The sequence below is a fragment of the Cavia porcellus genome, unplaced genomic scaffold, assembly GCF_034190915.1.
Source record: "Cavia porcellus strain 051 isolate PalLab524CR breed Dunkin Hartley unplaced genomic scaffold, mCavPor4.1 scaffold_29, whole genome shotgun sequence".
NCBI lineage: Eukaryota > Metazoa > Chordata > Mammalia > Rodentia > Caviidae > Cavia > Cavia porcellus.
In genome coordinates this window covers 36987109-37010309 of record NW_026947512.1, presented here as the reverse complement: position 1 = coordinate 37010309, position 23201 = coordinate 36987109, and the positions used below count along the sequence as shown (strand labels likewise).

Below are 23201 nucleotides of genomic sequence, written 5' to 3'. Positions count from 1 at the left end.
AACCTTGAAGCTGACCTCTTTTCTATTACAGAATTAGCATTTGGCGCCTGTCTATGAATTAATAAAATTGATATGTCACTTTCCATGTAAGCAATATTTTTTCATATCTCTGGAATTTTTAACTGCTCTTTTTTATTGTGTCCTTAGGATAATAACTTATTTTGGATCTTAAATACCACACTTTAAACATTTGCCCTTTAGAGACTGTGTCACGAGGCTACACTCTCCTACTTGGAAATGGTCATTGTTTACACTTACAGCTGTTATGATACTTTATCACCTGCTCTCCTTCCAGCTTGTTCTATAAATTTAAGCACTATTTAGCACCTGACTATTCATAAAAATGTTCTGAAGTGTTTTAGAAACCAAACAAATCATGTAATGAGGGAGAGGTTTGAACAATTTGTTGTGATTATGGTTGTCAAGGAAATCATTTCTTTACACTGTGTTTGACAACAGCCATGCTTGTTTATTGGTTGGTTTTCTTGTATGTTTGTGGTACTGGTGATTATCGTGAGCCCTGCACATGCTAGACAAGTAGTGTAGCTCTGAACTACAACCCCAGCCCCGTGATTTTTTAAATTCCATAAATAAAAGTTTGTTCAGAAGCCCAAAGGAAAGAGCGTACAATGAAATGAGGTAAAAGCCAACTGGAAATTACAAGAATGGATTAGATGCAAAGTTCTGTTTGTCAATTCTTGTGGTATTTTGTATTTTGGGAATGAAATTAAGGAGGGAAAATGTGTTGAAAAGTGTGGTACAATGGGAACAGAAATAGAATGTCCTCTTTCAAGAAGTTCAAGGTCCCACTATGTTCTCAAAATATACTGAGTGCATTTTTAGAGGAGCTGTTTAATTAAACAGACAGCCTCCTCTTGGCCATACACAAACTGGTAAGATGGAATTTTAAACAGATTTGATAACATAATCAGTAAGGGTAAATATACTGCCCAGGGATGGCCTAGACTGCTGCTGCAGAAATGGAAAGCTTAACTTCTGGGTTTGTTCAGTTTATGCTAGGTTTTACTTTAAAGGGCAGGAGTAAACAGTGGTGCATGGAGAAGCTAAAGCTCCTTATGGAAAAATCAACTCAAAATTATGATAAGGAATAATGTCTTTTGTTTTTTCAAAAAAGAACAATCTCAAATTATATGCATTTAGAATAAGATCTGTAGAGAAAACAGCTGATGTTGGTTTGTAGCCTATGCATCTAATTGTGGGTTCATATTTATTAAATGTGAGACAGAGAGTGTGAGAGAAGTGGAGAAAGTTAAACTGTAGAGTAAATGATGTTTCAGAGAAAAGGAGTAAGTTGGTCCTATTCTGAAGCCATTAACCTATGAAAAGGCACACATGGTTTAAGATATATATGAATTGAAGTGCTAAAAGTCAAATGAAAGTCCAAGTGAAGTGTTCATTTTTTAATGGATTCTAACATCTATAAGAAACTATTTCTTCCTTAGTTACGTGTTTATTTCATAAACTTCTAGGCAAATTATTTATATAAATAAAAATTGAGTTTATACTGCTTTTTTAATTCATTTTTTGTTGTGGACATGTAGCTGCAGTATATTACATAGTAAAATGCTCACATTTACTTTTCTTTTAGATACGCTTTAGAAAATTTATGATGTTCAGAGATAGAGCCAACATTACCACTGTCTGTTGCCTCACAAAAGTATCTTTTGTTTCTAAACAATTATCCTGATGTCTCTCACACATTATTCCGTCACTATTTTAATATGGAAGAATAGCAAAAGCAAAATGAAATTAATATATTTCAAGTGCAAATGATTGACCTCAGGAAAAAAAGAATTATGTGGAAAGGAAAGCAGAAAATGAACTGGAAGAGAAGAGTAATGGACTGTAAGATAAACTCATATTTCATGAATATGAAGAGGACTTTACTCAGTGCTTATCATAGGTAATTAATATTTTTCTTCCTTGACTTTTCAGCTCTTCGATCAAAATTTTGGATTTCTCAGCTTCTATATCTCCTTAGAGTTTCCATTTTCCAGCTCATCAATCTAAAAGATTGAGAATGACCAAAATGATGAAAAGTATGGAAATAATATTACATGAGCATCAGATAGACGAAAAGGGGCTATTCATTTGAAAGACTGTCACATAAAGGACTAATTTAACTTACTATGTGTGAATTTTGGTAGATTAAACTGTGATCAATAGCAGAAGGTATATCATTGTAGTTCATTGCTAGAAATTTAAGATGTAGAAATTTAAGACTCACCATGACTGGAAGTATACTTAGCTTTCTACTTATCCTGGCTTATACTTGGTTTTTTATTTTTCTTTGGATCCTTTAGGGTTTTCATTGCTTTGCCTATCTCCTTTCTTGCTAACAGTGTTTCTTCTTAGGCTAGACATTCTTGTTCCCTCTTTTAATCCAGGCTCTCTTACTAATCTCTTTATCGTGTATTCATTTCATCTAAGTGAGAAATGGTCAACAGAAGCCCTGTGACTTTGACTTTCTTGCTGCCTCTGGAGCCCATCCTCCTCTTTCCATTCCATTCCCGTGGCATCTGGGTTTCCTTGAGCCATGAACACCTTAAGGACATAAATTATCTTTTTATAAATACCTAGTTGGCCACTGCAACAAGCTGTAAATAATTGTATCACTCAATGAATACGTGACTTTCAACAATTTACTGTGAGCCCACTTTCTCTTGTCTGGAGGGTTTTGTCAATGATCATTTTGGGAGGATCTGCCTTTTGAGCGCTGTAGATATATGGATCAAGGAGATACAGTATCTCCCACCAAAATATCACAGTCTAGTTTAAGAAAAATATGCAAGTAAATTTTGGTTATGAAAATGTTTTGAAAAGAAAAGCGTATCTGATCAATGTAATTTATCAGTTTTGTACCACTCGGCCAGGAGCCTGCAGACAGCTCAGCCAAGTGTCCTGTGGCTAACGGAGACAGATCATCCTGAAGGTAAAATGACACTCACATCTCACTGAGAGATCCAAGCGAGGCCAGGCGGATTCCCATCATCTTGGTCTAGCTGCCAGTCTCTCTTTTCTAGGAATTCTTTTGCCTGAGTCTCTAGATTCTTGTATTTTCATTTTTCCTTTTTGGCTTCATGTGTTTGCACATCAAATTCTGTTCACAGTGGCTTACAGTCCTACTGGTTGCTTCTTACCATCAGGTGCATATGCACAGTCACACTCCGCATAACAAGGTCTCAGTCGATGACAGACCACATACACATTGGTGGCCCCATGAGATTATATCACTTCATGACCTTATAGCCATCTCAGTCTGTGAAAGTACACGCTGTGATATTCACACACTGGTGAAATTGCCTAATGACACATTTGTCTGTACATATCAACAGCAAGTGATGCATGACTGTAGATACAGAGGTTTTGATTTTTCAGTTGGCAATTGTTTAAAGTTTGGACTGTCTGCTTCGCTTCACAAACATAGTTAGCTATTTTATGGTTAATCCTAGTTATTTATTTTCACATTTCTAGTTTTATGGATCCAAGCAAAGGCATGAAATTTTAACAAAGGATCCTCCAATGTTATAACTCTGTTAACAAGTTTATTGGAAATGCTGTAAATACCTTTCCCTTCCTTTACCAAATGTTTTAGTCAAAATTTTCTCTGCACCTTTGACTAAAATGGCTTTATAGACCACCCTGAATTTAAGAAGAGGAAAGAAAAAAATACATTCTTGGCTGAGTATAGCCTGGAAGACCTTCTATTACCGCGATGTCTCTCTCTTTCTGGGTACTTCTGGTTTCCAACTACTGAATATTCCTGGGATAGCATCTTCCTGAAATGAAATGTGATATTCTAACTTCTTCAGCCTTCTCTTACGTAAGCAGGAAGGATGTTACTGTTTTATAGAGGAAGAAAAGTGGGGAATTGAGAAGAGTCATGGCAAAAAGGTTGGTAGAATGAGTACAAAAAATAAAGCTCCATGTTCCTATTTTTTAAGGGAAGAAAGGTTTATTTACCTCATAGTTGTAGAGGTTTCAGTCCATAATTGGCTGGCCCCGAGGCAGGGTAGTACATGGCAGTGGGGCAACAGTTCATGGCAGCAGAAGACAGCAAAAGCAACCTTATTTTCCTTTTTTTTTTTGGCCTTAGAGTCCCTACCATTCAATCTCTAGTGACTCTGACATTTGAAATGCAAACATTGAAATGATCTTTGGCTCTTGAATCCTGACTGCTGGCTCTGCTGTTTGAGTGAATGACTTCATTCCACATGTACAGCTGATACCTGTGACACACTCAAACCACATGAGGCCATCATATACTATGACAGTCAAGTGAGGAGCAGGTAAAGTCTAAAGTCTGTGGAAGGAATGATGAAATGAACCTCAGACTGCATTCCAAAGCATTGGATTTTAAAAGAAGTTTATATTCTGACTTTATAGTCCAGCCAGTTACTCACCAAAAACATGCTATTTGTCATTGATGCAAAACTTATTTACTTCATCAAGTTATTCCAGTGCATCCTTACAATGACTGGGAGTGAGGCATAGTACTATGCAGAACTAACAAAAACATACTTTTGAAACTCCCTCAAATTTGTTAAAAAATTCCAATTAGTCCAAGAGGCATTTGTTTTTATTCTCACTTTCCAGTTCTTAAACTCTTCCATGCAAGTGCCTATACTATTTTGTCTTTCTTCTTCATTTTTTCCTTTTCAACTGGAATTTGAGAACTGAATGATGTTATTAATTATGGTTCATCTTTTACACACAAATTTAGTCATCTCTGTTGACTTGCAATGTTCATGGAAGAGAGTGCCCTTGAGGAAACATCACCGTGAAACCTTGTGTTCACACAGGGCAGAAACCTAAAGCTCCCTGACACCTCTTAGGCTCAGGATAACGTGGACTTTTCTTAGTAGCTCATTCCAGAGCTGGATAATAAAGAACTGCATGTAATGGGATCACTTCCAGTTTTATTAAGAAGCATTTGTATGTGGATAATCTCACATTTAAATTGTATATGAAAATTAGGCAGAACATTTAAGACAAGAATGAACTAGTCATCTTTCTAAACTTATCCAATGTTCTCTGCCAACTCCTGATGATGTAGGAGTTGCTGATCTGTTTTTCAGATACTTGAGGTCTTTTGAGGTCACATTCTATCTATACTAATTTTCTGATATCAATTCCTTGAACAGAACCAAATTCAAGACTACTGTTTCCAAACAGGGGCAGCAAAGAAGTTCTCTGAGTGTCCCTAATCTTAAAACCCTTTGGTCAGCCAGCTCTACCCTGGATAAGATTAGGTAGCAGCTAAAAGGTCTGATTTTGGAAATCTTTAAAGCACCATTTTACCCCATCTGTAAATCTTTCTAGATTCTTTGACATAGAAACGATCATCTCTACAATTCCACTGTTGAGAGAACCAAGGCAAAGCCAATGCCTTTTTAGAGTTTATTAATCACCTAGCTTGTTTTTCCAAGTGAATAAGTTGTTGTGGGAGAAGAGAAATGCTAATTAGTGTTTCTAATTATTGTGAGTGGCACTACAACCAGGGAGAATGTGACCTGAGGAAGACATTTATAATAGGCAAATACCAGTGACAAAGAAGGAACCATGCAGTGCCTCTGAATACAGATACCAAGGACCCCAGGAGAAGTACTGAATCAGGATATTCTAAGGTTGGGCCAAAGATTATTCATTTAATACCCAAAAACTTCATAGGAAACTGAGACATGGCCGTGACTGGGAATTATCTTACCAAAAGGAAACTTTGTAAGGTAATCTTAAATTTAGTGCTTCCTGGAGATACATAGACACAATAGGTTTTTGCTAAATAAATGTCTGCCTGATTGACTGAAATAATAAATCAGGGATTAAGTAGAAGTTGAGTCCTTAATTACAGTTTCAACTCTGCTATCCCCATACATCGAGGCCTGAACCTCTTTACCAGAGCGATCAGTACCTCTGCTGTAACCTGGAGGATGGAGCAGAAGACCAGAAGAGCAATGAGAACAGATAAAAGTTGATGAGTGAAAGTAGCATATGAGATGCTTAAATTATATTTGTTCTTTCCATGTTCCCTGAAAAGAGGTGGAATGACACCCCATCTTCTCCAGCTAGTTTATAGCCAGAGAACAGAAGCTGACATTGAAATGGTGCATGTGACAGGAATGTGCCCTTGCAGGACCTCCAGAGGAGTTACAAATCAGGTCAGCTGCGAAAAGTTGGCTGTCATTCTTTCCTCTATTTGGAATGATTCTAACCTTCTATATTTTGGCAGGATGGTGAATTAGTCCATGGGTAAAGTTTAACAAGAAACTTGTAACAATCTCGTTATTGTAATCTCAGGTTGAAGAATGAAATGTCTTAAAGATCAAATTAACCTCATGGTTTGCAGTACTATGTTTAGAATGTCTTTATTCTTAGGTTGTTCCTCTCCTCTTTCAATGCAAATGTGTGGCTGGTGCTCAGTGAGTTGTGTCCTTATGTATTCAGCTGGAATCACCAACTATGTCAGTACTGAGGACAGTCTTCAAGGAATGACCACTGGCAGATGGGAAACTTGAGGTCTGTGCCCTTTGGCGACGCGTTCTGGTAAGTACTCTGAGGCCCCAAAATTCATTGAGACAGGTATTATGATCCTCACTTTATAGAAGAGGAAATTGATGTTTCAAGATGTTGATAAATTTTCCTAACTTTACCTATGTAATAATGGAGGAGGGGGAGTTGGGAATAGAAGGCTATAGTTGGAAAGCTAGAAGGGGAGGCACAAAATGAGAGACAATATGAGATTTTAGACATGAAACACAAGGAATAGAAGACGTGAAAAGGAATAAGAGGAAAAGGGGTTCACCAGGTGAACTATTTTGTACCACATCGTGTTTACCTGGCATTAGATATAAATTCCTTAAAATTTTGATTAGTTATTTACTTAGTCATTGCTAGTGTTGGGTCTCTGAATAGTATAGTCTTGGAAGTGCAGGTTATTCATTCTTTGGGCACAGCTGACTGAAGTCTTGGAAATATCCTGGGAATTGAATCCAAACAGGAAACCAGATATTCTCTACTGCTGGTATCAAGCAAATGTGACCCAGTCTGGATAGAGCTGTGCTCTGCCCAACCATTCCCTCAGATATAATCAGCAGACCAGGGTCATTCATGTTCCAGGAAACATGTGATCTGTGTTCTCCTCAGCCTGACTTTATTTTGTGCTTCTTGCTTCTCCCTGGGGGGTTGTACCTGAGTTGTGTCACTTTGCATGATGGAGTTGGGAAAATATTCCTGTTACATTCCGCATATTCATTAACAGATAAAATAAATGTTCTAGGAAAGTACTTGAAATGGATTTGTTTTCTTGGTGTTTTATTTCACCCTGAGCATTAAAAATGGTTTAAAATATTTGCATTTTTTAAATTGTTGAGATGAGATTTGTGTTAAATAATCTTTAGTCATTGAGCAGAATTTGATGCTGTTAAATAAAATTTGTGGGGGGCCACTGATTTGGACTAGGCTCCTGTACTGGGTTCAACACACTAAACCAATATGGAACATTCACATGAAATGAAATTCATTAACTCAGGAGTATGCTCATATAAGAAATGGCTGAGTTTCAGTTATAACAGCTGAGCTTTAGTGGGCAGCCAGCTAATTCAAATAAGGTGGCAAACCAATTAAACCTCACTTCTAACCCTACATCTCACTTCTGGTTTCTATCCATAACATGTTGAATGGTCTTTGAGACTATTGTGGTTTTGAGAGCTGCTGGGTTCTAGAATCATGAATAAAAGGCAATGGAGAAAAATGCCAAACCAAATGTGTTGTACATTTTCTCTTTTGATAGGGCCAAATCTGTGAATTTTTTAAGTGAACAGGTTTAGTAATTTTAGAAGCCTGAAAGGTATGTGAATATCAGAGATTATAGTTTGTTTGTGGCATATTTACAACTCTCTGTAAAATAAATATTTTAATATATATTTATTAAGTAAATAATAAATATAAATAAATATTAAATACAAGCAAAATGACTATTTCAACTTGGGACATTGTTCCCACTAACCTAGACTTTGTAGTGACTGTCTTGTATCATGGAGCTGAGTGTTCATTCACCGAAAGCCTAGAAATTGCCATCGTTCATACTTTTAGAAAAGTTTTTGTCATCTGATGATGCAGTTGCAAGAAGAAATCAATGAATGTAATTAAAGTCAGGCCTTTTGTTTTAGCTGCTCTTGGTTTATGTTACTTGGGTTTTTGTTATTGTTGTTGCTGTTGTCATTTTCTTTTTGGTGGTGGTGGTGCCTATAGGAAAGATTCAGATGTATCTCTTATTAGAATGAGCATGTATATCGTGTGTGTATGTTTTTTAAAAAATATCCTTACACTGGTGATCACAATGGTGCTCTCTGTTTGGTTCCTCAAAATTTCTGTCAATACTGAAAACTAACTGTTTTGATAAAGGTCAGAGGAATAAATTAGGTCAGGATTCTGACCTAGGGCAATGATAATCATAGCAAAAGCTATGTAATTCTATATACTCTAACCAAAACCAATGCTTATGTCTCATACTGACTTTCTGTAGCTACTTAACAAGAACATTTGAAATGGACTTTATTGTATTTTCCTAATTTCTAGACATTTATCCTACTGAATTATTAGGGCCACTTGAAACTTTTGTAAACTGTCTATATCTGCTCTCTGGAAAGAAGGTGGATAACTCAGTCTTTGCCTGGAGCACTGCATCCCAAAAGGGAGAGCTCCCTACTGTCTTACAGTGTCTGCTGCCCATAAGCCTCCTGCTTTTGACTATGTTTTCCTATCTGTACCTGGGATAATCTAGTTCTGAGAGTATATGTGGTTATTTTGAGATAGTGCTAAATTCCAAGTGCTGTCATGCAACCACCCAATAAATAGTTGCAAAGAATTTAGTATATGCAAGCCAGGGGGCATATAGTGGTGTGAACTACAGCACAGATAGGATGAGAGCCTGACTTCAGGGATCGTACAATAAAATGACAGTAGAGAGCCAACAGGGGGAAATTTAAAAAAGTGTTACAATGAAGAAAGGATACAGTGCTTTGGGAACACACAGCCAAAACACCCAAACTGTGCTGGGAAGTGAGGGGGAAGCCAGAGATGCTGCCATAAAAAAGTGGTGTCTGGGCTGGAACCTAAAGAGTGAGTGGGAGGGAGTCAGCCAAGGAGCAGGTAGATGAGTGTATGGTGTTGAAAAGTATTCTAGGAGAAGAGACTGCAGTGGGGTTTGGAGAACTGAAAGGTTGGAGTTTAGGAAGAGAGGTAACAGGAAGTGAGTCTGCAGATGTAGGGAGGTGTCTACCTACCTCTCCAATGGAGCTTTTAGAGGTAGGCTAATAGGAGTGGGCTTCATCTCAAGAAAGTTACATCATTTGGGATCAGGAAATGACATGATAAGATGGCTTTGTCACACATGAGGTTCTACGGGCTGCAATGTAGAGATCAGAAGAAAGATGCCCCTTTATTAGGGTAGTCTTAAAAATGAGGAGGCCTGTGCTGGTGTAGTAACAGAGAACGGACATATGAGGGAAGCAAAATAATACAGGATTTAGTGACAGACTCTCTGGGGGAGATAAGGGAAAGATGAACATGGATTCTCAACAGCAACTGTATAGGAATAATAAAGTGTGAGAATTTTTTTTGTTACTTTGATTCTGTATTCTAATTTTCCTAGACTGAAACCTTCATGAATATAGAAATAACACAACTTACTTTCTCTCTGTGATATCATGAAAGAACCCACAGGACTACTGAGTTTTAGGGCCAGTAGTATAATTTATTAACTTTGATATATTAGGTAAGTTAATGTCTAATCAGGACCCCAGAAAAAAACAGGGAGCAACTCTTGGTGGGCAGGCAGATGTAAGCAAATAAATAAAAAATCTGCAGATGGGAAAGGGTTTGATGGGTCTAATAACAGGAATCCTACAGATCCAGACCTTCTAGGCTATTAGGAAAGTCTTACTATAAGAGCAAAAATGGCTGTTAGTGCCTTTTAAACGAGAAAGTCAGCATTCTAGATTGACTGTCACAAGTCACTCTTCCTGCTGAATAGAGAATGAATAGAGAGGGAGAAACTAAAAGAGAGAGAGGGATCAGTTAGAAGCTTATTATAGTTGTCCAGGAAAGATAAAAGTGGTTTAAATAATAATAGGTAATGCATTTATTACATTTAAATACTTATGAGCAATTTTCTTCATGGATTATTTACTCAGCAAGTTTTAAACAAAACTCACTGAAAGTGTCTTATCTCAATTTATAGTTTTCCATGACTTTATTTTTAAATTTTGTGAAATAAAAAAATAACTACCCAGAAAAGCTTATGGATTATTATACAGGTAGTCTTTTTCTATTCGTGCTTTGTCACAACTGTATCCCTTTAGTCTTCCTTCTTATCAATTCATCATATTTTTGATACATTTTAGAGTAATCACAGGTATCAATACACTTCATCCTCTTCACTCTTAAACACTTCAGCATTCAAAAATTAATAGAGATCCATTTTATCTTTTTTCTTGTCATACACACTTTTAGTACATAAATTTAAATGTGCCTTTTAATAAACTTAACAAATGCATTTATTTGTCTCCATCCCAGACTTTCTTTCTCTTACCATTTTAGCACTCAGTGGCACTTTATGAGATTTTTTTGAGATTATCCTACAGCTTTTTAAGGCTCTGTCAATTTTTTTAGTGTTTTTTTCTTTTTGTTTTTAGAATGTATTGATCTGCTGGGAATTTATGTCAGCGGCATAAGCACCGCCATGCAAGCAGGCAGTTATGAGTTTGATCCCCGGCACTAATAAAAAGGAAAAAAAAAAAAAAAGAATGTATTGATCTATGTTGAAGTTCACTTTCACATACTATCTACAATCTGCTGTTTCTATGGGTGATTTTATATATTTTTAGTTTTATATTTTTCAGTTCTAGAGTTTTGGGGGGTTGTTATAGTTTATCTTTTTTTGTTAAAATTTCCTGTACTTTTATTCATGATAAAGATGTTTTTCTTTGTAATGTTATTCATACTTATTATAGCTGCTTTAAAATCTTTATCTGCTAATCTCAACATTTAGATCAGTAAGTCTCCATTTATGATTACCTTTTTGTTTGCATATGGTTCATATTTTTCTTTTTCTTTGTATACAAATTAATTTTCAATCACGTTTTGGACACGTTTTTGATACTGTGCATCACTTCTGGGTTCTGCTACATTCTTCAGAGTAGTGCTGATTTTTTCAGTTTAACTTGAAAATAATTTAGAAAGAAATATTTTAAACAGAAATGTATCAGTCAGCTTTCCTGTTCCTGGATACAATACTCAAAACTCACAATTTGAAGGAAGAAAGATTTAATTTAGACCACGATTTGGGGAGATTTATTCTATAGTCAGCTGGCTCCAAGGCAAGAGCATCGTGGCATAAGGGCATGGTGAGTCAAAGCCATTTAGCTTATGGTGGCTTGGGAAGGAGAAATGAGAGGAAGAGGCAGCAGACTACAGATAATCCCCAAGGTCGTGTCTCCAGGACTCATTCAGGGATACCCAGGAGCATGCTCACTAATCTGCTAGTTGTTTTTTTTAATCCAATAAAGCAGATATATCAAATTAATGGTAAGAGTACACCCCTTATCAAGTTCACACCCAAACACATCTTCTTAAATATATTTAAATATAACAGCAGATTCATAATTCTACATGATATAACACAATTATCCTGTGCACAGCTAGGAAAGCAATAATCCTGTCTCAAAAATCTCAACTGTTCCAGCATTTGGCACAAATCCAAGCATCTTCTGAGACTCAAGGCAGATTCTTAGCTTTAAATCTCAGTAAAACAATTGTTAAGTTGCAAAATTCCAAGATATGGTGGCACAAGATAAACATCCCCATTTCAAAAAAGGAGGAGTGGAGCGTAAAGAAAAGAGTCAGACTAAAGCAAGACCGAAATCCAGCAAGGCAAACAATAAATCCTGAAGCTCCACGTCCACCATCCACGTTACATAGTGGTAAAATATAAATTACAAAGGATGTAGATTTGCTGGTTAAATCCCACAAACCCTTGAGCTGCCTCCACTCACAACACAATTGCAGCTTTCCTTGGTTGATGTTCCACATTCCTGGCATCTCTAACTTTCTGGGATCTCCACTGGCACCTTCTGCTTCATTCCCACAGTCACTTGCATTGCATTCTCCAGGCTCCTTGCTGTATCTCTCAGAACTTCCTCTGACATCTGGGTGGAAGCTTTTCTGACCCTACAAATTCATTAGCGTATCAGGATCTAAAATCAACACACTAAAATCAATAGTGTTCCTGTACACCAATAATGAACTCACTGAGGAAGAAAGTAGGAAAATAATACCATTTACAATAGTATCAAGAAAAATTAAATACTTGGAGTTAACCTAACAAAGGAAGTTAAAGACCATTACAGTGAAAACTATACTACTTTAAAAAGGATTGTCAAAGTGGACGTTAGACAATGGGAAGCTATATAATCAGCACCAATATAGTCAAAAGGCCATTATCTCCAAAACCGATAGGAAGATTTAACACAATACCATTAAACATAGTAACAGAATTCCTCAAAAAAATCCAAACATTCATATGAAACTTGAAAAAAACCAGAATAACAAAAGTAATCATATCACAATCCCAGATTTCAAGTTATATTACAGAGCTACAGTGATTAAAAGAAAACAACCAGCATGACACTCGTATAAAAACAAATACAAGATCAATGAAACACAATATAGGATGCAAAAACAACCTCAAACATACTCATATTTTTGATCTTTTATAAAGTGATTAAAATCATACACTGGACGCAAGATAGCTTCTTTAATAAATGGTGCTTGGAAAACTGGCTTTCCACATGTTGAGGATTGGATTTAGAACCATATCTCTTATCAGATACTAAATTAAAATCAAAATGAATCAAATTTCTAAATGTTAAAACAGAAGCAGCTAATTTTCTAGAAGATAAAATGGGAAAAATCCTTGAAGACAGGAATAGCCAAGGATATTCTGAACAGAACCCCATTTGCAAAAGGAATAACATCAAGAATCAACAAAGGAGATCATAACAAATTAAAAAGATTTTAAACAGCAAAGGAAATCACCAAAAGTGAAAAGACAATCCACAGAATGGAAACAAACAAGCAAATAAACTTCTTCCAGCTATTTCCCAGACAGTGGACTAATATCTAAAATATACAACTTCCCTAAGTAAGAGCCCCCAACTAAAAGACTCCATCATAAATGGGGAACTGAAATGAACAGACACTTTCCAGAAGGAGAAGTACACATGGCCAATAAATACATAAACAAATATTCAACATATCTGGCCCTTAGAGAAATGCAATTGGAAACAACTCCTGAGATTCTTTGCTAAAATTCTCTATTTTTTATGAGTCCATCCTTCAACAGACCTCTGGCTGTGCTTTGCTAATAATAAGAGTTCTACTTCCTGACCCATTTCTGTAAGCATCTTCTTTTGGCTCTGCCTTTGAATAATTTTGCCAATCAAATTCTGACACTTTCCTTTTATTCCAGCCTTTGCCTTCAGAATGTGAATCCCAGCTCAGTTTCAGCTTTGGAATACAGTTTATTCCTGGATTTGCAGGGCAAATTCTGCTTTGCCAGTTTTGTTTTAATAACTTTGCTGCACGGTAGCTGCAGTGGCCGCGGGTGGGCATCGTGTCCTGGTGCCTCCTGCTGCTGCCTCTCACCTGTTCAGTTGTACCTTCACATATCCCCGTGTTCCAGCATTCTTTGGGATTGCTCTCTTTTGGGTTAGATGTGCTTTATAGGAAATTAGGTACTGTACTTATTTGGCTGCTGAGAAGAAAGGCTTAAAAAATCACATTTTATAATTTTCCAAACATTTGCTTTGCTTTTAAAGGTCACCTCAAGGTGTAGGGGTTACAGAACGTTTTCTTGAGCTGTTTACTCTGAGTTAAAGGTCCTTCCTTCTCCTTCTTTCTTATCTGGAACAGCCCTACCTTTAAGGTCCGTCTGGAGTCCAGTGCCAGCCTCCCTTATCACTCTGGCCTTTGGGACTTGCCCGTTCTTTGTGCTCGATAATGCAATGTCTACACTAATTTTTCCAAACTTAGCTTGTGCTGTCTATCTAAGTTTGTCTTCCCAAGTAAGCTATCAGCTTTGTACTTTCACTCGCTCATTTATTCAAAGCATAGTCTTTGGAGAAAGAATGCTTTGAGTCTTGGCTCCATTAGTGTTTAGCTGTGTGACCTTGCAAAAGCCTCTTGCCATAACAATGCTTTACACTTGTTCTCTGTTCCATGTGATAACTGTCTCTTATCTTTTAAGGTGGTTGGGGAAGGTTACGTAAATAATATACATCATGTGTTCAGTAGTCCCTGGCAAATAGCATTCAATAAATGTTGCTTTTTGTGCTTCCTTGATTGAACTACTATGTAGGTAAAAGAACTGATAAACAGATGATGTTCAACAGAAATAGTTTCTGCCTAGATATTCTAGCAGTTAACAACCTATTAGTTAATATTTACTTAAATTCTACTATTTAAAGCAGTGTAGGGTCCTATGAGAATGTCTGTGTTTTCCAAGGAAGGTTCGGGCAAGTGATAATTTTTATCTGAAAAACGATTAGGTATGAATCAGCTGAGTGTCAGAGGAGTACTTCAAGCAAAGGGAACAGCATGCACCCCCACACTCTGAGGTAGACAGGGACATGGAGCATCGGAGGACCTGAAAGATGGTCAGTGTGGTTGGAGCACGATGGCTGATGAAGAGAGAGCTTCAGGGAGTCAGGCATTTCAACAGTGAGGATGTACTATGAGGACTTAGTTGAAAGGGCTTTGGAGACAGGAAAAACCAAAGATGGTGTGCTGATGAACACAGTAGCTATGAAAAGCTGTTACCTCTGCAGACAAGAAGAATCTTAAGCTTTGTCTTCATTGTCTCTCTCTCTCTTCCATATCAAGTCTCTCACAAAATCCTAACTTTACAGCCCAGAAGAGCAAGAACTCTGAACCCCTGTGGGGCACGGGGTAAATGGGATGAGGAGGATGATGTTGTTCTGCAGAATCTGGTACCTAAGGAGCTCAGAAGAGCCAGAAAGATTTCCCAGCCAGGTGAAGGGCCCTTGGGTGAGGATGAACAGGGGAAAGGAGGAAGGAGTTTGCCATTGAGTCTCCCTCTAGTGGCTGCATTTGGTGGAAACTGAGGGAGGCTACAAGCGTAGGAAAAAAAATGCGATTTGCTGTCTCAACCCCAGGGTCAGATAACAGCGTGTAGAGGGTGTGTTAAAGATTTTGTTTTTATTGTGAACTTATAGAAAAGTTGAGGGGTAAGAAGAAAAGGACAGAGAAAAAAGTGGTCATTCATAAGTAGAGATGAAGATTGACATGCCTTTCTTTGGACAGCACCTCTAATTTCTTCCTTTCAACACAGAGCAAAATACTTTGAAAGGCTTTGTAGAAAAATAATATTCCATCAATTCTTTTGGGTGAAATGGAGATGGAATTCCTTGTCTAATGAGAAGCGGAAAACCTCTAGTTTCTGAGTATTTATTAGAAATATTTGGAAAGTATTTATTCTCACATATTTGTTTAAATACATAATATCTATTTACATATATATTTAAACTATTGAATAAAATCCAAAACTTTTTAAGGTCTCACTGGGTTAAAGCTGTTGGAAACTCGAATATGTCTTTCAAACGGAGACTGAAAGTGGTCCTACATTTGTTTCAGCTCTTGAAAGATCTTGCCATTCACTAATCTGCCTAAAACTGTAAGGGAAAGGAGCTTTCCTGTCTCCCATTCCCTCAATGGTCCCAAGAAGCCACCCTGCAAGGTGCTGTTTCTCCCAGCCTCTCTCCTAGGTTTTTGCTGGCTGGCGAAGCTGAGCAGGAACCACCCAGGTCCTTCTGGGCCTTGTGTCTTCTCCCTCCCTCCATGGTATGAAAGATTTTGTTACACAAACCGCAGATAGTAAGTTACAAATCATTTCTCAATATTTATACATAACAGTATTCTTAAAACTTAACCACTGTTTCGACACCAAGTGTTCTGAATTTCTACAACAAGCAAATTGATGTCTTAGTCATCGCAAAGACTAAAATGTGATTTTTATGATATTTTGAAACAGTGAAAATAGTATTTTTCAGGTCCTCAGGAGACACAGGCTTGGGTATAATTAATTTTTGTCATGCATTATATTGAAAGATGTGTTTGTACAAAAGGTCTAGTTAGTGGAGAAATATGAATTTTGCTCAGTTCCTCTTGTTCAATGACATACTTAAGAATGTTACTTCCTTTATTTTAATTGCCAAATTTCTCCAGAAAATTAATGAAATAAATACTGTAATGTGAAGTAAGCTATTACTACAAAATTATCGCCTAAAATAAGCATTGAAATATTATTTACCATTCAAATAGGCTCATCTGCCTTAGCTATTCATCTCCTGGAAATAATTCCCAGTTATTATCTGTAATAATCACTATTTCACTTCACCTGTTTTCTTGGTTTTGATTTCCAGCATTATGAAGCAATAATACCCAAAGGGAAAGATTGTTCCCGAGGCTCACTGTTCTGTGGGCAGCTGCCTGGTAATTCCTCAGGAATGGCACATGCTCCCATTCTGCTGCTTAATCAACACAAACCAGAATTGTTGGCAGTCACAGGCAAATGTCTGATAATGCAGTGTTCCACTGGAAAACAAAATGTGCTTTTGTCAGAACTGCAAAGAACGATGGAAATAACTTTACAAAAGACAAATACATTTACTTCTCAAAAGTAGTAGGCTTTTTTTTACAGATTCCTTGTAATTTCCCATGTACCATTTTCTAAAGATCAGCTATGCTTTATCTATATGTTTATTTCTTTGCTGGTAACAATATTTATATGAAACAAAAAGCAAAAAGTTCCCAGTGAAAATAGTATAAATCATGTATTGTGTGTGCTTTATTTGTCATTAGTAATAGCATCAACAAGAGCTGTGAAGTCCCTTATTTGTGTTGCTGAATCGCATAGCTTTTAAGGCAAGTGTCAATATTAAGATAAAATTAGGAGATATCCATAAAAACCCAGGTAGACTTTTGTACTCTTGTTGAGGATCCTTAGCTACTGTTAGTCAAACTTTATCTCTCCTCTGTTTCTAGTCAGTAAAAAAAACTGTCTTTAACTTGTCCAAAGGCCCTTCTGGGGCTTTTTCACACTATTGAGACTTTTAATAACTTCACTAGATAGTGCTTTATTCCTGTCAAAAGGTTTCTGTTACAACTTTCTTATTGGAGCCAGTCTTCTGACCGCCTTTGACTTCCTCTATTAGCATGACTCAGTTCTCTAGGTACTTGAGTTTTGTTTACTGTATTTTCTCCTAAATGGGTGAACATTGTCCTTTGATTCACAAAGTTGCTGTCCATGGGAAAGAATCACATAAGTGACCTCTCTAGAAGTAACACATCAACTTAGCAATCACACTACTTTCTACCTCAAGGAAGCAAAATTTACATTTTATTTGCCTCGTCTTACAATCATTTTGAGTTTCTTTTCTTCTTTCATGGTAAATTGCTCACTGAAGTGCCTATAAAAAGAAAGGTACATCAAATCAATTCCATAGCAGCTCTCCCATGCAAGATTAAACATGCTTTCTTTTCAGTCTTAATTGAAGCATATATTCCCTACAGTTTGAGGGGCTGGGTCTAAGTAAAAGGAAAAAATAATATCACTGCTGTGCCAACAGAAATTCAGATTTACATTCTGAACTTGCTGTTGTAACTTTTTTGGGAGACGTTGATCTTAATTCTTTTATTTCCTTGTCAAGTTGCTTGTTTTTATATTACTCTATGTTATGTTAAAATGTATATCATGGATTTAGTATCAATATTTAATTTTTATTTACATTTTGCTAACTTAAAAGTCATATTTTTAATCAAGCAAACTATGTAGTAGGATTTTCATGTAGTTCCACTGAAGCAATGAATTATCTTCTATGCTCTTTAACTAATTTTGAAGAAATGTGGAGAATAAAATTAAAGATGGGTGTAAAGAGGAGATATTGAATGTGATGTTGCCATTCATTGCCTCCAACATTTAGTCTCTCTTTCTTAGTAATGAATTTCCCAAATTTTAGATGAGCTTAGATGTTTGCTAAGAATAAAGCTTATGTTTAAGATCTGTACAGTGAAATGTAAGTGACAGTGACTTCACGCAAGCATATATTTAAAAGAATGGGCCATGACCTTCTTCCTTTTTCTAACAATGGTTAGTGCCATTGGGGGACACAAGATGAATTTTTAAATGGAATCCTGCCCTTTGCACTATAGAACTGCAAACCAGCCCAGGATATTCTACCATGAAGAAGAAATAAACTAATTTGATTAATAATCTCAACTGATTCATAATTATGAATTTAGAGGTTGATGCTAGTGTTTTGCTCTTAAAGTGACAGTATGCCTAATTCTGTAATTTGATTTTTTTCTCTTAAATATCTCAATTCCTAGACTGAAATACCAATTGAAGTTGAAGTAAAAGCCATCATATAGTATTGGGTAAGTGTTTAATGCTGTTATTTAAGTTTCTTCATCCACACTGAAAGCAAGAGAAACAAATGTGAATTTGATCATAACTACAGTACTTCCCAGTTCTAAACAGAAGCGGGTGTCCTTTCAAATTGTGTCTATCTCCAGCCATACCCTATTTCAGATCGGAGAAGTTCTGGAAGTAAGGTAGCTCTTCTTAAGAAGATGACACTGGTTTCACTTGAGTCACTAAAAATTAAATTTAAATTCATCGTACCCACAGTGGTACTCGGGCGTTGTCACTCATTTTTGCAAATTCTTTCCTAAAGAGCAATGAGTTTTTAAACCAAACAATAAAGGCTGTGGATGCCCCAAAGTTGCTTGAGCCAATTGCTTCAGACTCTCTGTGCCTATTCTGGGCATACTTTGGCTCGAAGTGTTGAATTTATAGCTGTAAGTTTAGTTGTAGTACTGCCACTGGTCCTTTGAATTGGATATTGATAATTAGTTTTTATGATGTCTTACTATTGATTTACCCTAAACAATTATTGGTTTGTGATTACTTTCTACCACTCATGTTCTAAATGGGCTTACACAAACTTTTCTTTCACTATCCCATTCTTGTAATTTGAATGTTCAAGACTCATGTTGAAGTTTACTTTCCATTATGAGATATTGAGAGAACAGAAAGTTTGTCCAACTCTGGAATCTGCAGGAAGGAAAATGAGACAGTAGAAACAAGAACCTCCCCAGAGGCAGCACACAATCTTGAACTTTCAGCCTTAAGAATTGTGAGCTAGGAATATGCCTTTTCCTTATAAATTACCAGTTTGTAGTATTCAATTATCATAACAGAAAACAGGCTAATATCTCTGGTTGCTACTGAGACAGGGATAACTATCCTGAGAAGGGGGGCAGGAATTTCAGTTATGGAGAGTGCTAGCTATTTTGTCACAGTCTGAGTTTTTCCAAATATCCCTCAACCCCTTTAGTGATATGACTTCTTCCACTGTAACCCCCTTTCCACTAGGTTCCACCAGCTCCCCTTAAGGTCACAGGGCTTGGCTGTCAGTGCAGCAGGTGGTGGGGGCAGTGAAATATTTTTGGTGGAGAAGTGAGTTGATTTAATCTGTCTAAAAGTATGGCTGTCATCTGAAGGCTGGAATGAGGAGGAGGTATTTAAGAAAGTAATAATGATTAGGTGGTAACTATAAAAGTCTGAATGAGAGATGACAAAAGTCTAAATTAAGGCACTCAGCAGTTATGATAGGAAGGAGAAGAGACACTTAGAGATTATAGTTGAGAGGACATAGACATTAAGAGTATATCGTGAAGGGACAAGCAAAGAACCCAGAAGGACTCCTAGTTTTTGGGAAACTATGGTAAAATTGTCCACTCCCTGAAGTAGCAAAAGAGAGACACTGCAGTACAAAACAGAAGAAAGAAGTAAATTAGACCTAGGACGTTCTCCATTTGAAAGCCTCTGAGTCACTCAGATGCATATACTTGATTAACAATTGAAAATACAAATCAACAAGTCTGAAGAGCAATATAGATAGTGAAAATGGAAATGGAAATCACCAGATGACAGGCGGAAGGTGAAGCCAGGGAACTGAACAAAATCACCGAGGAAGACCACATAGGTCGAAAAGAATTCTTGCTGGAAGATGGAATCACAAAAACACCAGGTCATAAGATAGTAAGAAAGAATTCTGAAAGAAGAAAAATGAAGACTGGTAAGACAGGATGGGATGAGAAAATGAAGAAATGCGGTAGCACTGTTGCTATCCTCTGGACTGGGGTGTTTCCCAAAGGCTCAGTTTTGAAGCTCAGTCCTCAGTCTGTGACATAAGGGGAGCTGGTGGAAACCAGTGGGAAGTGGGACACAGTGGAAGAAGTCGTATCATTGAAGGGGTGCCTTGAGGGTTACTGGGACTCTGGCCCCTACTTTCTCTCTTGGCTACCTGGCTTCTGCAGTTATTATCAGCCACTCCTTCCCTGATGTGATATTCTGTTTTATTGTAGACCTAAAAAGACAGAATCAACTACACAGACTGAAACCTATGAAACCATGAGCCCAAATAAATCTCTTCTCCTGTTAAATTGTTTATTCATGTATTTGATCACAGTGACAAAAATCTGACTGTGTTAGAATGTACTTTCATTTTGAGAAAATAGTTTAAAACAGCTGTGGCAGACACAGACTGTGTGTCCCCCACCCCCTTCCTGGACACTTTACACTTTCCATTCCCCCTCTGGTACCAGGTACAAGGACTTAACCAATAGAAAGGAGAGGGATGTGGGATTCATGTTGCCTCCTTCCAAGCTAGGCCTCTGAAACACTGCAGGCAACCTTCGTGCATGTTCCACTAATGCACCTGGACGAGGAGCTATACAGACAGTTTCCTGCTCAGAAATATGTGCATTAGATGCTGCTTAAGTGCAAAATGATACCTTACAGAACAGCCTACTGAACTATTGAGAGTATATGTTACAACAGTAAACACACTTTGATCAATATAACATTTTAAAAATAATTTAAGTGACGATATGTCATTTTCAGTTGCACTTTTAGTAGTGCTGACATACTTTGGAAGTATAGCCATCTTAACAATATACAGTGCATATTTCAAGAGACTTTGTTGTCTTTTGAAGCAAGGTTGTAAGTTTCAGGGTCATTGGAATGGCATCAAAATCTTAAATTTATGTTTAGAACACACTAATAATAGACAGTGGAACAAAAGGTCAGCCTATGCATACACTAAGTGCTCTTGTCTTGATTATGTTACTGCCTATCAAAGAGAAAAGTGTGCCTTTCTCAACCACCCTTCTTGCTGACATCCAAATCTTGCATAGTAGTGTCTAACAACAAAATTTCTAGCATAAAAAGAGTTCTTGACATTTGTATGTGGCTGCTTTGAATAGAATGTCTAAGCAATGACTTATTATCAAAGCTTGTGGGTTAGTATAACGTAATATGTACCAGAGAATAGAAATTAACAAATAATGGGCATAGAGATCTCTTAGTCTTCTAGGCTAATAAAAAAGGCATCTAAGGTAATTTGAAGACATCTAAGAAATTTAAGCTTCTGAGGTAGGAAGGGTTATAGTCAATCATCCAGTGACCAAAGTTGATATCCTCAGTGATGTCATGCTGATAGCATATATCCTGAGTATAATGGACTCTTATCAAGCAATGACACCTCACCTCTATGGTTTTAATTCCAAACCCATAACCTCAGTCAAATCATGAGAAAAAAAAATAAACAGAACTAAAATGAGAAATATTTTATAAAAGACTTGACCTTCCTTGCTAACATGTGTTTTGCTAAAATTCACATAGAAACAATGCAGTCATATTAAGATGGTACTTTTACAAAGTGAATTAGGACACTGGTGTTCTTCAAACACTGTGGGTGAGAGTAGCACCCTTAATAAGGTTTAAGGGAGTGACTTCAGCCTCTTGCTCTTTGCCACGTGAGGATGCAGCAACAAGGTGTCAATTTTGAAGTAAACTAAAAGCTTTCACCAGACACCAAACTGCTAGTATCTTGGCACTGTGCTTCTCAATATCCAGAACTAAGAAATAAATTGGTTGCTTATTATATGTTTTCCAGATTAAGTGTTTTGATAAAGGATCCTGAATGAACTGAAGCATTGTTCAAAACTTTCGACTTCACCAAAACCAACAGAATCTGAAAAATTGTCATATTCTAGTAGAGCCTAAGAAGTATTTCAAATAAATGCAATGTACCCTGCATGAGATCTCGGAACAGGGAGAAACCAATGTCATCGCAGTAAAATATGGAGCTCACCTTATTTGAATGTGTTGAATTGGTCCAATAACTGTAAAGAATACATCAAAACAATTTAAAATGTCAATAGAGGAAACTGAGTGTGAGATATCAGAAAACTCTACACTATTTTTGCCATCAATCTGTTAATCTAAAACAAAAAATTTGTTTAATTAAAACAATTTAGAAAAAACTCAAATAATTTACTTTTTTTTTTTTTTTTTTTTTTGTCTTTTTCTTTTTTATCGGTACCAGGGAATGAACTCGCGACTGCTTGCTTGCAAGGCAGGCGCTTATGCCGCTGAGCTAAATCCCTAGCCCCCATTTACTGTTTTTGAATAAGAGATCCAAGCATATAGTTCATAGCAAAACTGAGTGACAATCATCTTTCCTTTCTTTTTTAATTCTTCAGTTCTCTAAAATATACAGATGAGTTCTTTTTTCGTGAATCAATATTGTTCCCTCACTTTTATCTGTCTCCCAATTGTTTTTTTTCTTAAATTCCTTCCCTAGTTGCCATCTTTCTTGATACAAAATGTTTTCCACCTGACATAGTTCAGTAGAAATTTAGTGTGTCCTATGTTCCTGTTTATATTGGAAAAATGAGCTCCCCAGGCTCTTATCCTCTACCCACCTTCTCATTTTTGCTCAGATTCTAGTAGATTTGGAGTGAGTGATAGACATGTTATACATTTTTAGCTAATTAGATACACAGATGATATTTATGAATTTGCAAATTTAAAACAGTTTAATTTTTTTTTTAGAAAAGCTACTGCTAAAATAGTGAAGAAGAAAGTAAAAGTAGAACTTAACTAACATGTACTTTATATTTATTGCCAGATGTCATATGCTTAAGAATCACTAAATATAAATTTCAAAATAAATTTGTTGAAAGGCTGAAAA

At 36.7% G+C, this 23201-nt stretch overlaps 1 long non-coding RNA gene across 4 annotated transcripts; it reads left to right on the top strand.

The window, feature by feature from the left end:
• The first annotated feature begins 850 nt into the window (after nt 1–850).
• Nucleotides 851–23201, top strand: LOC134474026 (uncharacterized). 4 transcript variants are annotated; one of them, XR_010044576.1, is made up of 4 exons: nt 851–893; nt 6397–6564; nt 18487–18534; nt 22122–23201. It is a non-coding gene; the product is annotated as an uncharacterized LOC134474026 (long non-coding RNA). The 4 variants fall into 4 exon arrangements; XR_010044574.1 differs by lacking the exon at nt 851–893 and adding an exon at nt 5991–6179; XR_010044575.1 differs by lacking the exon at nt 851–893 and adding an exon at nt 6184–6270.